Here is a 13,014-nt window from a genome sequence, read left to right on the forward strand (position 1 = left end):
CTAAAGTGATCACTCTCCTTACAATGTGTATGATAATCAAGGTGGGTTATTTCCAGCACAAATCCAGGGTTTAACAAGAACGTCGGGGTGGGGGGTAGGAAAAAACAAGGGGAAATAGGTTACCTTGCACAATGACTTAGCCACTCCCAGTCTCTATTCAAGGCTAAGTTAATTGTATCCAATTTGCAAATGAATTCCAATTCAACAGTCTCTCGCTGGAGTGTGGTTTTGAAGTTTTTTTGTTGTAATATTGCAACTTTCATGTCTGTAATCGTGTGACCAGAGAGATTGAAGTGTTCTCCGACTGGTTTATGAATGTTATAGTTCTTGACATCTGATTTTGTGTCCATTTATTCTTTTACGTAGAGACTGTCCAGTTTGACCAATGTACATGGCAGAGGGGCATTGCTGGCACATGGTGGCATATATCACATTGGTAGATGTGCAGGAGAACAAGCCTCTGATAGTGTGGCTGATGTTGTTAGGCCCTGTGATGGTGTCCCCTGCATAGATATGTGGGCCCAGTTGGCAACGGGCTTTGTTGCAAGGATAGGTTCCTGGGTTAGTGGTTCTGTTGTGTGGTATGTGGTTCCTGGTGAGTATATATAAGTATATGTATGAGTGAAGCAAATACTCACCAGCAACCACATATGTATGCGTTGTTTAGTGTTGGTGAAAGCTACTGGATTGACAGTCCTGGAGACTGAAGTTTCTGTTTATCCACTAATCAGATACATTGTGGGCACTGGCCGTGCAAGATCCTCCATTCTGACTCATCAAAATACCTCAACCATGATCATCTCATGGTCTGGATAATACTTAGTCCTGCCATGAGTGCAGGGGACTGGACTAGATGACCTCTCGAGGTCTCTTACAGTCTTATGTTTGTATGAACATATGAATGGCCATACTGGGTCAGATCAAAGGTCCATCTAGTCCTGTATCCTGTCTTCCAACAGTGGCCAATGCCAGATGCCCCAGAGGGAACGAACAGAACAAGCAGTCCTCAAGTGATCCATTCCCCGTCACCCACTCCCAGCCCCTGGCAAACAGAGGCTAGGGACGCCATCCCTGTCCATTCTGGCTAATAACCATTGATGTCCATGTCTATCCCCCATGAATTTATCTAGTTCTTTTTTGAACCCCATTATAGTCTTGGCCTTCACAACATCCTCTGGCAAAGAGTTCCACAGGTTGACTGTGCATTGTGTGAAGAAATACTTCCTTTTGTTTGTTTTAAACCTGCTGCCTATTATTTTCATTTGGTGACCCCTAGCTCTTGTGTTATGAGAAGGAGTAAATAACACTTCCCTATTCACACTTTCCACACCAGTCATGATTTTATAGACATCTATCATATTCCCCCCCCTTAGTAGTCTCTTTTCAAAGCTGAAAAGTCCCAATCTTATTAATCTTTCCTCATAAGAAAGATGTTCCATACCCCTAATCATTTTTGTTGCCTTTTTCTAAACCTTTTCCAATTCCAATATACCTTGTTTGAGATGGGGCAACCATATCTGCACACAGTATTCAAGACGTGGGCGTACCATGGATTTATATAGAGGCAATATATTTTCTTATCTATCCCTTTCTTAATTATTCCCAACATTCTGTTAGCTTTTTTGAACTATCCACAATGACTCCAAGATCTCTTCCTTGAGTGGTAACAGCTAATTTAGACCCCATCATTTTATATGTATAGTTGGGATTATGTTTTCCAATGTGCATTACTTTGCATTTATCAACATTGAATTTCATCTGCCATTTTATTGCTCAGTCACCAAGTTTTGAGAGATCCTTTTGTAACTCTTCGCAGTCTGCTTTGGACTTAACTATCTTTAGTTTTGAATCATCTGCAAATTTTGCCACCTCACTGTTTACACTTTTTTCCAGATCATTTTTCCAGTTAAATATTCCAGTACAGGCCCCTGGGGGAAACCACTATTTACTTCTCTCCATTCTGAAAACTTACCATTTATACCTACCCTTTGTTTCCTATCTTTTAACCAGTTACCAATCCATGAAAGGACCTTTCCTCTTATCCCATGACATCTTACTTTGCTTAAGAGCTTTTGGTGAGGGACCTTGTGAAGGGTTTCTGAAAATTTAAGTACACTCTATCCACTGGATCCCCCTTGTCCACATACTTGTTGACCCCCTCAAAGAATTCTAGTAGATTGGTGAGGCATGATTTCCCTTTACAAAAACTATGATGACTTTTTCCCAACAAATTATGTTCCTCTGAGTCTGACAATTTTGTTCTTTACTATCATTTCAACCAGTTTGCCCAGGACTGAAGTCAGGCCTACCAGCCTGTAATTGCCGGGATCACCTCTGGAGCCTTTTTTAAAAATTGGCATCATGTTAACTATCCTCCAGCCGTTTGATACAGAAACTGGTTTAAATGATAGGTTACAAACTACAGTTAGTAGTTCTGCAGTTTCACATTTGAGTTCCTTCAGAACACTTGGGTGAATACCATCTGATCCTGGTGACTTATTGCTGTTTAGATTATCAATTTGTTCCAAAACCTCCTCGGACACCTCAGTGTGGAACAGTTCCTCAGATTTGTCACGTAAAAAGAATGGCTCAGGTTTGGGAATTTTCCTCACATCCTCAGCAGTGTTCCCTCTAAATTTTCCCACCCATGTGTGGAATGAATTTTGTTATGAGGACCACTTTGGAGGTGATGTGTGACACATCAAGACCAAATCCACACAGACACACCCCTGGAACCCTGACCAGGGTATTCTATCTGCTACCCAAGATCCATAAATCTGGAAATCCTGGACGCCCTATCATCTCAGGCAGTGGCACCCTGACAGCAGGATTGTCTGGCTATGTAGACTCCCTCCTCAGGCCCTACGCTACCAGCATTCCCAGCTATCACCGAGACACAACTGACTTCCTGAGGAAACTACAGTCCATCGGTGATCTTCCTGAAAACATCATCCTGGCCACTATGGATGTAGAAGCCCTCTACGCCAACATTCCACACAAAGATGGACTACAAGCCGTCGGGAACAGTATCTCCGATAATGTCACGGCAAACCTGGTGGCTGAACTTTGTCTTTGTCCTCACCCGTAACTATTGCACATTTGGGGACAATGTATACCTTCAAATCAGCGGCACTGCTATGGGTACCCGCATGGCCCCACAGTATGCCAACATTTTTATGGCTGAATTAGAACAATGCTTCCACAGCTCTCGTCCCCTAATGCTCCTACTCTACTTGCGCTACATTGATGACATCATCATCATCTGGACCCATGGAAAAGAAGCCCTTGAGGAATTCCACCATGATTTCAACAATTTCCATCCCACCATCAACCTCAGCCTTGACCAGTCCACATAAGAGATCCACTTCCTGGACACTACAGTGCTAGTAAGCGATGGTCACAAACACCACCCTATACCAGAAACCTACTGACCGCTATACTTACCTACATGCCTCCAGCTTTCATCCAGACCACACCACACGACCCATTGTCTACAGCCAAGCTCTACAATACAACCGCATTTGCTTCAACCCCTCAGACAGAGACAAACACCTACAAGATCTCTATCGAGCATTCTTACAACTACAATAGCCACCTGCTGAAGTGAAGAAACAGATTGACAGAGCCAGAAGAGTACCCAGAAGTCACCTACTACAGGACAGGCCCAACAAAGAAAATAACAGAATGCCACTAGCCGTCACCTTCAGCCCCCAACTAAAACCTCTCCAACGCATCATCAAGGATCTACAACCTATCCTGAAGGAGGAGGCATCACTCTCTCAGATCTTGGGAGACAGGCCAGTCCTTGCTTACAGACAGCCCCCTAACCTGAAGCAAATACTCACCAGCAATCACACACCACACAACAGAACCACTAACCCAGGAACCTATCCTTGCAACAAAGCCCGTTGCCAACTGTGTCCACATACCTATTCAGGGGACACCATCACAGGGCCTAATCACATCAGCCACACTATCAGGGGCTCGTTCACCTGCACATCTACCAATGTGATATATGCCATCATGTGCCAGCAATGCCCCTCTGCCATGTACATTGGCCAAACTGGACAGTCTCCACGTAAAAGAATAAATGGACACAAATCAGACATCAAGAATTATAACATTCAAAAATCAGCTGGAGAACACTTCAATCTCTCTGGTTACTTGATCCAGACCTAAAAGTGGCAATGCTTCAACAAAAAAACTTCAAAAACAGACTCCAACGAGAGACTGCTGAATTGGAATTAATTTGCAAACTGGATACAGTTAACTTAGGCTTGAATAGAGACTGGGAGTGGATGGGTCATTACACAAAGTAAAACTATTTCCCTATGTTTATTCTCCTCTCCCCCCCCCCCCCCCCCCGTTCCTCAGACATTCTTGTTAACTCCTGGAAATGGCCCACCTTGATTATCACTACAAAAGGTTTCCCCCCCCCCCGCCCCCCGGCTCTCCTGTTGGTAATAGTTCACCTTACCTGATCACTCTGGTTACAGTGTGTATGGTAACACCCATTGTTTCAGTTCTCTGTGTATATAAATCTCCCCACTGTATTTTCCACTGAATGCATCTGATGAAGGGAGCTGTAGCTCACGAAAGCTTATGCTCAAATTGGTTAGTCTCTAAGGTGCCACAAGTCCTCCTTTTCTTATCGCCTCCATAGTGGTGCACATACCAAAGTTCATGGGGGTGAGGCTGAGCGGTTCAGAGTGTGGCAGGAGGCTCAGGGCTGGGGCAGAGGGTTGGGTGCAGGTGGTGCGGGCTCTGGGGTGGGGCTGGGAATGAGGGGTTTCGGGTGCAGGAGGGTTCTCTGGGGCTACGGCAGAGAGAGGACTCCCCACAGCTCGCTCTTCCAGCAGCAGCAGCTGGGCTGGTGGGGAGAATCACCTCTCACCACCACGGCAGCTCTGGGGCTGGGGCTGCAGGATAGACACCCCTCCCCCACAGGTCTGGGCTGGGACTAGATTCAGGTCGGGGGAGGGGCATTGCAGCAGGTCCAGGCCGGGGCCTCAGCTGGTGTTGACGGTTTGTGCCCGTGAGTCAGCGACAGGCCAGGGCCCCCTTCCTGCTGGGATGCATGCTCTGGCTCTCCCCAGGGAGCTGACCTCCTTGCTCGTTGAGTATGTCCCCCCACCAGTGACCTGCTGCACTTCCTCTGGAGCCCAGCTGCCTGGTGCCCTCCTTGGCTGGCAATTCGGAGCTGTCGCTGGTGGGCCCCAAAGCAGGGTGAGCTGGGCTCGGGCCAGGCGACCTGTGTAATGGGATGGCTTCACCCAGCAGCCAGGCAGGTCCAGCTCCAAGCCCACAGCCTCCTGCTGCTTCTGCTCTCCACCAGCTCCCAGCTGGCCAAGGGGTCCCAGGGCAAGTGAAAGGCCAGCACAGACCCATCGTTCCCCAGCAGGGCCAGGAGCCAGGGAGATCAGGAGCTGATTGCCCCAGTCTGTAATACAGTGCATAGGACAGACAGGCTACCATAGCTTCCTCTCTCCCACCCTCGTTGGAAAGAGCCCGATCCTGTGCCACTGAGCCCATCACACTTGGCTGCATGGGAGCAGCTCCTCAAAAGGGGTCTGCCCTGGAGTCCTGCTGAGCCCCACCTGGCACTGGAGTGCTCTAGCCTACCTGAGCACTGGTACCGTATCCAGCTGCTGGTGGGGACCTAGGGACTCTCCCCTCCCACCTTTGGGCCCAGCTGTAAACAGAGCAGGAGCAAACTGTATTTACATAAAACACTCATAGTCTCTTTCCCCTCCCAGCTAGCTGTCAGGGAAGCATTCATTCAGACCCTGCTTACACTGAGAAATAATGAGCCTGATTCTGAGAAGTGAGAAGGACCCACAGTTTCCATTGACTTCAATGGCAGCTAAGAAAGCACAGCATTTCACGGACTCCAAGCCCGCGGGACTTGTGGTATACCAAGGGCTGGACAATGGTAACATTTGCCAGAAGCTCAAATGGGGACAACATAGTAAAGATCAAATACCGAGAGTGTGTGGGCAGGGAGGGGTACGGTTCATAGCTGGAAGATGGATTCACAAAATAGTTTTGATTTAAATAATAAAGAGTTCTCAATACACACTTTAAGGATGCTACTCTGATAACTGTGGTGATAGGCAAGAATATAACATAAGCACTTCTGCAAAAATAAGAGCTGGGACTTGAACCCAGGTCTCCCAAACCAGTATTTAGAGAACAGGAGTACTTGTGGCACCTTAGAGACTAACAAATTTATTAGATTTGCGGATGATACTAAACTGGGAGGAGTGGTAGATACGCTGGAGGGGAGGGATAGGATATAGAAGGACCTAGACAAATTGGAGGATTGGGCCAAAAGAAATCTGATGAGGTTCAATAAGGATAAGTGCAGGGTCCTGTACTTAGGATGGAAGAATCCAATGCACCGCTACAGACTACGGACCGAATGGCTAGGCAGCAGTTCTGCGGAAAAGGACCTAGGGGTGACAGTGGACGAGAAGCTGGATATGAGTCAGCAGTGTGCCCTTGTTGCCAAGAAGGCCAATGGCATTTTGGGATGTATAAGTAGGGGCATAGCGAGCAGATCGAGGGACGTGATCGTTCCCCTCTATTCGACATTGGTGAGGCCTCATCTGGAGTACTGTGTCCAGTTTTGGGCCCCACACTACAAGAAGGATGTGCATAAATTGGAGAGAGTCCAGCGAAGGGCAACAAAAATGATTAGGGGTCTAGAACACATGACTTATGAGGAGAGGCTGAGGGAGCTGGGATTGTTTAGCCTGCAGAAGAGAAGAATGAGGGGGGATTTGATAGCTGCTTTCAACTACCTGAAAGGGGGTTCCAAAGAGGATGGCTCTAGACTGTTCTCAATGGTAGCAGATGACAGAACGAGGAGTAATGGTCTCAAGTTGCAGTGGGGGAGGTTTAGATTGGATATTAGGAAAAACTTTTTCACTAAGAGGGTGGTGAAACACTGGAATGCGTTACCTAGGGAGGTGGTAGAATCTCCTTCCTTAGAGGTTTTTAAGGTCAGGCTTGACAAAGCCCTGGCTGGGATGATTTAACTGGGAATTGGTCCTGCTTCGAGCAGGGGGTTGGACTAGATGACCTTCTGGGGTCCCTTCCAACCCTGATATTCTATGATTCTATGATTCTAGAGCGTAAGCTTTCGTGGGCTACAGCCCACTTCATCAGATGCATAGAATGGAACATATAGTAAGAAGATATATATATATACATACAGAGAAGGTGGAAGTTGCCATACAAACTGTAAGAGGCTAATTAGTTAAGATGAGCTATTAGCAGCAGGAGTATTTAGAGAGAAGCCCTCTCCTCCTATCCATCCCACAAAACATACAGCAATAGTAAACTGTTCAGCAGATAAGCAGCAAAACTAAAATTGACATGGAGATAGATATGCTGCATCTATGACAATCAATCTTATGATTTTTCATACTGCAGCGCTTGCTCAGCCATCTCCTACCTTCCTCCCTTAGTCAGTTGCTGCTCCTCGTGTTAAAGTGAGGAGAGGATCAAGCAAAAGCTTACACACATGTTTAACTTGACTCACATGGTAGTCCTCTCATTGATTTCAATGGGGCTGAGGAAAGTGAAAGGTGTGTGTGTTTGTAGGACTGGGGGCTTCAACTGTAAGGTCCCTGGAGCAGGGTTTGAGCTTTAATATCTGTAAAGATTGCGGTGCTGAATAAAGGATAAATAATATGATGCACACGGTGTGTGCAGGTGTGGAGCCATGGGGGCTGTCGCTGCACAAGGTTAAGACTGTAGATCTAATTATCTCTGACAAAACACAGACCTTGCATTCCTTTGGGATGGCATTTAATGCAAATAGACTTTAAACTGAGATTAATGGCCTATGTTAAGATCAGCCCAGAAACGAGTTTGGTGCCTTTGCCATTTAACCCTTTGGCTTCCTTGTAATTTTCACAAGCGCTTTTTAAATGTGTGTGTGTGTGTGGTGGGGGGGAGGTATCCTATTTTCCCCTTCCCTTTAACTTCTCTCCCACTCCCTCACTTTTGGACATGGTACATGAGGCTGAGCAATGCTGGATGAAGTTCTTTCCACACCTAGTCAACACCACCTGTCACAGGGTCCACTCACTGTTGGTGGCACCTTGTCCTGGGGATTAGCTCTGGAAGAGCGTTGCGCTCTCCGATGTCAGCATCTCTCCCATCCTCTCACGCGGCAGACCCCTCTTATTCCAGGAACCGCAGGCTCCTCTTCATGACTCATCCCTCTGGCCAGGTCACAATACATATTCCCCCTTTGCAGGGTATGAAAGTCCCTCCATAGGAAATGGCAGTCTTCCATTTACTGTGTCAACTGCACCATGTTCCCTGTGACTGGTAGGGGAACCTGGGCCAGCCCTCTACTCCAAATGCCAGCTCAGGGGCCCTGTCATAAATATAAAGGGAAGGGTAATCACCTTTAAAATCCTCCTGGCCAGAGGAAAAATCCTTTCACCTGTAAAGGGTTAAGAAACTAAAGGTAACCTCGCTGGCACCTGACCAAAATGACCAATGAGGAGACAAGATACTTTCAAAAGCTGGGAGGAGGGAGAGAAACAAAGGGTCTGGGTCTATCTGTATGACGCTTTTGCCAGGGACAGAACAGGAATGGAGTCTTAGAACTTAGTAAGTAATCTAGCTAGATATGCGTTAGATTATGATTTCTTTAAATGGCTGAGAAAATTAAGCTGAGCTGAATAGAATGAATATTCCTGTCTGTGTGTCTTTTTTGTAACTTAAGGTTTTGTCTAGAGGGATTCTCTATGTTTTGAATCTAATTACCCTGTAAGGTATTTACCCTCCTGATTTTACAGAGGTGATTCTTTTTTACTTCTATTAAAAGTCTTCTTGTAAGAAAACTGAATGCTTTTTCATTGTTCTTAAGATCCAAGGTTTTGGGTCTGTGGTCACCTATGCAAATTGGTGAGGATTTTTACCAAACCTTCCCCAGGAAGTGGGGTGCAAGGGTTGGGAGGATTTTGGGGGGGAAAGACGTTTCCAAATGATGCTTTCCTAATAAAAATAAACCCAGATAAATGTTTGGTGGTGGCAGTGGAAGTCCAAGGGCAAAGGGTAAAATAGTTTATACCTTGGGGAAGTTTTAACCTAAGCTGGTAAAAGTAAGCGTAGGAGGTTTTCATGCAGGTCCCCACATCTGTACCCTAGAGTTCAGAGTGGGGAAGGAACCTTGACAGGCCCTCTGGTCACACTCCTATTCCTTGCTGCTATTCCCCTGAGCCTTCTCCTACCTTCCTGGCTTCCTCCCCTCTCTGGGTTTGCTAGCCTCCCAACTCCCTCCACTTAGGGAGTGACTGCAGCCTACTTCCCTGCACCTTTCTTCTGTTGCCAGCTACCCGGCTTTATACAGACCCCCCCCCACCTGTTCCTCCCCATCTGAGCCTGTTTCCAGTTAGTTCCCTGCTCCCTGCCTCCTCTTCCTGGTGCAGCCTATGGAGTTAATTGGCCTGGCCGTTTTAACCCCTTCAAGTCCTGTGTGGGGTGGGCACCCCATCACACCAACCCAGAAGTGGTCTCTAATCTTGGCCCAACTTGATGATCACTTTAGATAAGCTATTACCAGCAGGAGAGTGGGGTGGGAGGAGGTATTGTTTCATGGTCTCTGTGTATATAATGTCTTCTGCAGTTTCTACAGTATGCATCCGATGAAGTGAGCTGTAGCTCACGAAAGTTCATGCTCAAATAAATTGGTTAGTCTCTAAGGTGCCACAAGTACTCCTTTTCTTTTTGCGAATACAGACTAACACGGCTGTTACTCTGAAACCTGATTTTGTTACAGTTATTTTTAGTAAAAACCAGGGACAGGTCACAGGCAATAAACAAAAATTCATGGAGGCCTGTGACCTGTCCCTGACTTTTACTAAAAATAACTGTGACAAAATGGGGAGTGAGGAGAGTCCAGCACCCACCAGCCTGCCCTCTTAGCATCTTGAAGCTGTGAGGTCACCCCACCACCCATGGTAGCTCAAAGCTGCGGGGGTCTCCCTGCCACCCACAGCAGCTGAGAGCTCCGAGGTCCCCCTGCTGGCCCCGGCAGCTGGGAGCAGCAGGGTCTCCCCCGCCACCCACAGTGGCTGGGAGTTGCGGGGTCCCCTGCCACCCATGGCAGCAGGGAGCTGCAGGGGCCCCACCGGGGCTAAAGCGGAAAATGTTATGGAGGTCTTTGTAACTCACGGATTCTGTGACATAATCTTTGCTTTAGTTATAACTGATTGAAAGGGGAGAGATTATGAAGACTGGGACAGTGCATCTTAGAAAAGAGACAACTAAGGGGGGATATGACAGAGGGCTGTACAGTCATAAATGGGGTGGAGAATGTGAATCAGGAAGAGTTACTTACCTCTTCTCATAATGCAAGAACTAGGGTCCACCTGATGAAATTAATAGACAGCGGTTAAAGTATTTCTTCACACAATGCATAGTCAGCCTGGGAAACTCATTTCTGGGGGTGGTTGTGAGGGCCAAAAATATAACTGGGTTCAAAAAAGAGTGAGATAAGTTCATGGAGGATCGGTCCATCAATGGCTATTAGCCAAGATAGTCAGGGGTTGCAACCCCGTGCTCTGGGTGTCTCTAAACCTTTGACTGCCAGAGAGCTGGAACTGGGCGACAGGGGATGGATTACTTGAAATTGCCCTGGCCACTGTCAGTGACAGGACCTGGGCTAGGTGGACCATTGGTTTGACCCAGTATGGCTGTTCTTATGAAAATTCCTGGTTAAAGAACATAGGCCCAGATCCTTAAAGGTGTTTAGGCACGTAACTCCCAATTAATAAATGGGGATTAGGTGCCTAAATACCATTAAGGATCTGGGCCATATTACCTACTGGAGGTACATGTTTAAGAAACAAATCTAGGAATTTAAGGGCCCAGATTAACATATCTCAGTCTTTTCTGGTTGGTCAGTCCTTTTTCAAATGTAACAATTTTCATGACCCTTTTACCATTACTGTAAAACTAAGAATTAAAACAAAATCAATGATATTATGATGATCAGTTACAGACAGAAGCTTGAAGCAATGGTGTGATGTTGTCTGATTAAAATATGACCATGCAAACCACTGTTACTACCACTGTTATATAATTGCAACGGCTCTTCTACAAGTTTGACACATGGCCAGAAAGGGTTAAGCAGCTTGCAGGTCAAATAACCGAGAGTCAACCTTTAAAGAATGTTAGAAAGTTTGTGAATGGTAATTAGGGCCATTCCATGTTACAAGCAAACAAAAGCACAGAGGAGATCCACAAGCCAAAATAAAAAATAAACCTGATTGTTACTGTCTAAACATTCCCTATCCAAATAATTTCTTCTAGGTATGGAAGATGAATTTTCATACCTGGTTCAAGCCTTACAGCATTGCTCCTCTGTATCTCCTTCTCCAGAGAACAACAGACAAAGGGAAAGTTTTTTTCCCAAATTTAAAAGTTCTAGCCTTCCCATTGACTCTCTTGGTCAGGTGCCCACTACTTTTCTTTTACCTGTGGGCTTGTTAACCCTTTACAGGTAAAGCAAGCAGAGAACAGACACCAAGAGGGATTTTACAGCTAACTGGCTGGCTGGGCGTTCATAAACTGGGGCTTAGCCTGCCCCATTCTTTGCAGTTCATCCTAATTGAGTGACCTCAGTTGGCTCCCTTGGGACCCTGGTCACAAATGGCTTTTGTTCGGATGGTGAAATAAATAAATATAGGAATCTTTTCACTGATTTGATCAGGGAGCTACATCAGACTCCCAGGGACGAGGATGAGATGAGAAGTGTGGAATTAGTAAAGACCCTGATGTTCCAACAAGCATTCAGTAATGTGCCTTCACAGCCCAATGGCTGTAGGGAGGCAGTGTGGTCAAATGGATAGTGCACTGGTCTAGAACTCATGACACTGACCTCCTTTGTAAAGGGCTTTGAGATCTATGGATGACAAGTGTTCTAAAAAAATGTTTTTATTATTAGCAACCAATAACAAGCACATCTATAGCCCACGAAAGCTTATGCCCAAATACATTTGTTAGTCTCTAAGGTGCCATAAGGACTCCTCGTTGGTTTTTCTGATACAGACTAACACGGCTACCCCTCTGAAACCCTTCTCCCCTGAGGCTATCAAAATGTTTTACAAACACTAAGGAATAACATCTTATAACCATTCCTGCCTATGACAGGTTTCAGAGTAGCAGCCGTGTTTTTTCTCCTCCTGATAATAACTCGTCTTAACTAATTAGCCTCTCACAGTTTGTATGGTAACTTCCAACTTATCTGTATGTATGTATGTATGTGTATATCTATCTATCTATCTTACTATATGTTCCATTCTATGCATCCGATGAAGTGGGCCGTAGCCCACAAAAGCTTATGCTCTAATAAATTTGTTAGTTTCTAAGGTGCCACAAGTACTCCTGTTCTTATTCCTACCTATATTATTCTCCTTATTTTAGCTGTTAGGAAAAGTGAGGTATAGGGCATTTAAGGCTCTGACTCAGTAGGGATTAAGCACCTAATTCCCTTAGGCTCCTTTGAAAATCCCAGCCTAAGGGACATGCCTTTGACCACACTGAACCAGGAATAGAAGAGTCCTGATGCTCAGCCTCTTCTGTAAGCATTAGGCAACTTTCCCTTGGAAGAATATCAGAGAGTATGTGGAAGCTCTTTCTTAGGCTGTGTCTACACTGCATACCGCACAACGGCACAGCTGTGCCGCTGTAAGGTCTCCTGTGTAGCTGCTCTTTTCCGGCAGGAGAGAGCTCTCCTGCCAGCAAATTAAAACCACCCCCAACGAGCGGCAGTAGCTTTGTCTGCGGGAGAGCATCTCCCACCAACAAAGCACTGTCCACACTGGGTGCTTTTCATCAGTAAAACTTTTGTCAGTCAAGCAAGTGTTTTTTTCACACCCTTGACTGACAAAAGTTTTACCAGCAAAAGTACCGTGTAGTCATAGCCTTACTCCCCAGTCTTATAGAAACCAGTCATCTCAACTAAGTGTGCTTGAGAAGGACTGGTTA

Source organism: Eretmochelys imbricata, chromosome 2, assembly GCF_965152235.1.
Source record: "Eretmochelys imbricata isolate rEreImb1 chromosome 2, rEreImb1.hap1, whole genome shotgun sequence".
Taxonomy (NCBI): Eukaryota; Metazoa; Chordata; order Testudines; family Cheloniidae; genus Eretmochelys; species Eretmochelys imbricata.